We start from the raw sequence: 4,440 nt of genomic DNA on the forward strand, positions 1-4,440 counted from the left end.
TGAGTTCCAATGCACACTTTTGAGTCTTTTCTTGAGCCATGTTTATTGATGTTCCATTGCTCAAAGTAAGTCACAGGGCCAGACTAGATTCAGGAGTGGAGAAATAGACTCCACCTCATGATGAGTGAAGCTGCAATGTAACATGAAAAGGCTGGCATGAGAGAAGTATTTGTTGCCATTTTAGAACCTACCATATGCTCTAAGAAGTAGACCAGTGTGTGAGTCAAAAAACTGCTGTAGAAGGGCACATCCCAATGCTTAAGACCATGATGGAATGGAGGACTAAGTCTCTGCTTTACACCAGTGCTCCACTGCCCTTTCTTCTGTGATTAAAATAAGAAACAGATGTCTACAGCCATGCTACCCTGAACAAGCCCGATCCCATCTGATCTCAGAAGCTAAGCAGAGTCAGGTCTGGTTAGTACTTGGATGGGAGACCACCTAGGAAGAGCAGGTGCTGTAGGCTTAAAAAATAAAATAAAATAAATAAGGGATTGGAAGCTGACAAGTTCCTTGCAATCTGTGAGGTCAACCAAGGGTTGCCTCTCCTAAAATAAATAAACAAAACAAATAAATAAAATAAGAAACAGAGCACTTTCTCTACCTCCTCCTCCCTCAGCCCCAAATGCAGGAAACAGAGCTGCTAACATCTCCCAAGGATTTATCAGCCCAAGGAGATCCCTGACCAGGTAATCAGGAAAGGGTAGGCATTACTATAAGTTTACTGCAATTATCATCTGAGCAGAGAGCTCAAGATCCCACTCTCTGGTGATGGCCATGAGGGTTGCACCCTGAACTGAGGAAATACCTATGTATTCTAATTTTACAGAGAGGAAAATTGAAGTTCAAGAGAAAAGAAAATTGCTCAAATTTACATAGTGACAGAACATAGCTTGATCCCAGAAAAAAAAAAAAAAAGAATTCTTGGGAGGCAGCTAAATATAAGAAAGCAAGCAGAGAACTTGGAGATACACTCACTCAAACTATACAATGTAATTACAACCAATAGCCCTCCACATCTCTCTGCAACGGCAGGGTCTTGATTTTATTCTGGTTTTTACCCCTCTACCTATGGTTCAAAGAAGAGGTTCTTATCTCAAGTTTCAGGAATAAGTCCTAATTGAGCTAAGCCAGTGATAGTGGCTTTCTTCCCTTTGTCTGAAATTAGTTTAGCCATGGGCATGGGCAAGGCTAGTTTTATGAGCATACAACCTGTATAGCTGCACAGGGCCCTGCACTCAGAAGAACCCATGCTTGGTTGAATGCTTTGCTATCATCTTGAAATTCTTAATAATTATTGAACAAAAGATCTCACACTTTCATTTTACACTGAGCCCCATAAATTATATTACTGGTCCTGAGCATATGATACAATTCTGGTGAACATGACATAAGGAAAGTTTGTTGGAGGACTTCTAATAAATATTTTCGTCGTTAATAGAAAACATACATATACACAAAGATGTGTATGTGTGCGATGCCTGGAGCTACTGAGACCATATTGTACTTTTGCTGGAAGTTAAATTTGATAGAGAAGAAAGATGGAAAGAACCTGGATCTTGATGATGCCACTGAGCTACTGAGTAAATAATCTTTGGGGTTTCTTGTCATGCGAGATAATAAATCTTTTTTGTTTTTATCATTTAAGATGGATTTTTCTTTTGTGTAAAAATTTCACAGAATATATTCAATTGACAATTATGACTAGATGACTTTAAAAGTGTTATTTGGTTTCTATGAGCTTATTTCTTATTTATAAAATATGGGCAATGGCACCTCACATAGATTTTGTGAGAAATAAAATTTGGTACATAATAGAGAGTGACTAAATGGTGATAGTAATGTTAATTGTCATTTTGTTGTTGTTGTTGTTACTAGCCCAGTGCTATTATTTAGCATAGCTTACAACCTTCCCTCATTCTCACCCCATTTCCAAGTATTTCAATTTATAACCTAATAGATCATTAATATGTATCTTCTGTGGCAAAGAAAGCACCTCAGTTAAGTCACATACTTATAGCCCTGTGAATCATCTGAATGCCAAATTATGGAGGCTGTTTAATTCATATTTGTATGCATGTTACATGAAACTAGGTCATTTATCCTATATCTGGCCCTGTAACTATTAAAAATAAATTAGGACCTAGGTTTTCACATATCAATATGGATAGTTCTCAAAATCATAATGCTAAGTGAAAAAGGCAAGTTGTAACCTGATATATATTGTATACTTCATATGGCCCCTTATATGAAATAAGATAATAATAATAATAACAACAACAACGACAACAACAACAACAACAACAATGATAAATTCTGCTTCTGGGAAAATGAAGTAAATGTATTTTTCTTATTTTTCCCATTAAGTATAACTAAACTAAAAGAGGAAGAGAAGAAGGAAGACTGCTAGGGACCTCAGAATTGGAAATGACACAGTAGTAGGTACTCTGATTTTTTCACCTCATATAATATAGACTAAGAGCTAAAGAAGCTAGCAAAGAGGAGATATAAACAGACTCAGACAAAACACTGCAAAAAAAAAAAAAAAAAGCCTACTCTCTCCAGTCAAAGCCCAGGAAAAGGGCAACTTACCAAGACAGAAAATTTTTAGAAAATAGCCACTCTACTCCAGCCAAACTGAATAGTAAAACCTGTGGCCCCACCTCAACCTCATCAGCAAAGATTGAGTAGAGAACTTAGACTCCCACCTGTAAGGCTTTAATGAAGTGCCCCAAGGCCTCTCACTACTGTACCTCCCCCAGAGTGATTCCACAGAAGGGCAGTAAGCAGCAGGGACTTTAAACCCCATAGGTCAGTTAAGGGCCCCTCAGCCCCTCATCATGTCTTGATACCACACCAGGAGCTAGAAATCCTACTCTACCTAACAATAAAGAGGAGTCCACCCTCTCCCTAGGAGTCATTGGAGGCCAAGTGGGGTACTTGGGCTTTCACCTACATCTGGCAGAAACAAGGGGCTGATCCTCTTCTCAGAGAAATGTCAGAAAAACTAAATTAAAATGAAAGTTTAAAATCCAGAGTCTCATCACATAATGCAAAAATGTCGTTTCAATCAAAAATCATTTATCATACTAAGAATCAAAAAGATCTCAAACTGAGTGAAATTAAAGACAACACTGAGATAAGAGAGGTGTTAAAATAATCAAAGATTTTTAAAGCAACTCGATAAAAATGCTTCAATTAGTAATTTAAAACATGCCTAAAAGAGATCAAAGAAATAGAACCATATGGAAATTTTAAAACTAAAGGATAGTCAATTAAAAAAAAGCAAAGAAAGAAAATATAGAAACTTAGACATATAAACTTTACTGGAGGAGCTCAACAACAAAATTGAAAGGACAGAGGAAAGTATCAGTGAACTGGAAGATAGAACGATAGAAATTATCCAATTTGAACAATAAATAGCAGAATGGAAAAAAAAATAACAGTGCCTCAGGTACTTGTGAGATTAAAACAAAAGATCTCACATTCATGGTATTGGTATTTTAAATGGACAGTAGAAAAATACTTGAAAAAAGTAATGACTGAAAACTTCCCAAATGGCAAAAGATATAACTATGTAATTAAAGAAGAAGGGTGAACTTCCTAAAAATGTGCAGGTGACCTTTCCAGATAGATAGAATTTATAAAATAGTAACGGACCTTACGATTACATTTAACAAGCTTGTGTAGTTGAACTTAATCAGGAGCCAAGCCAAGAGTTGGTGGGAAGGGGGTAAACCTAATTTCCATTAGTCAGCCCAAAGACACTCCACGTAAACATACAATCCATGTTATGATTAGTGGCTGCATACAAACCCAGCTGCAAGACAAGTCCTCTAGCTCCTTAGCCCTCAAAGCGATTTTCAAGGACCAGCACACTAGCATCACCTGGGAGCTTCTTGGAGCCACATCAAAAATCTGAGGGATTTGAAACTGTACCCACAAGGTACCCAAAACCACATTCTAGTTTGAGAAGCACTTCTCTTGCTACTTACTCTTTCCTCTAAGCAAATTGACATCCCTACAATACTCTTACATAAAAATCTTGAATTCCCTGTGAACTGCAGGCTAGAAGCATACCAGAAGAGAATCATAATTATAAACTAGGAGAAATACTGGACTAAAAGACCAGAGTTTTGGCCTTCATTCTGAACCTCTGTATCTGCAAATCACCTAAATTTCTGGCAGTCGGTGTTTACAAGATTTCTGTTTTTTTATGTTTATTTGTTTTCTTTATGAATTTAGTGCTGCTGATGATCTAGAAAATCAGAGGCCTCTTCCTGTTTGAATATCCTGTGATTCTATTACATGTGAATCAGATTACCCATTATTACATAGGCAAAGTCTGTGCATAGAGAAGTTAATTGTAAGATTCTAAACCATGCCTGGTGTATAATTTTAGCAGGGATATTTTTTAATCTAACTGTAATTGTATTTAGG

General features: G+C 36.9%; 1 pseudogene; it reads left to right on the forward strand.

The window, feature by feature from the left end:
* The first annotated feature begins 347 nt into the window (after positions 1-347).
* LOC112477063 lies at positions 348-466 on the forward strand (annotated as a pseudogene).
* The last annotated feature ends 3,974 nt before the right edge of the window (positions 467-4,440 follow it).

The sequence above is a fragment of the Pteropus alecto genome, unplaced genomic scaffold (assembly GCF_000325575.1).
Source record: "Pteropus alecto unplaced genomic scaffold, ASM32557v1 scaffold52, whole genome shotgun sequence".
In the NCBI taxonomy this organism is placed as follows: domain Eukaryota; kingdom Metazoa; phylum Chordata; class Mammalia; order Chiroptera; family Pteropodidae; genus Pteropus; species Pteropus alecto.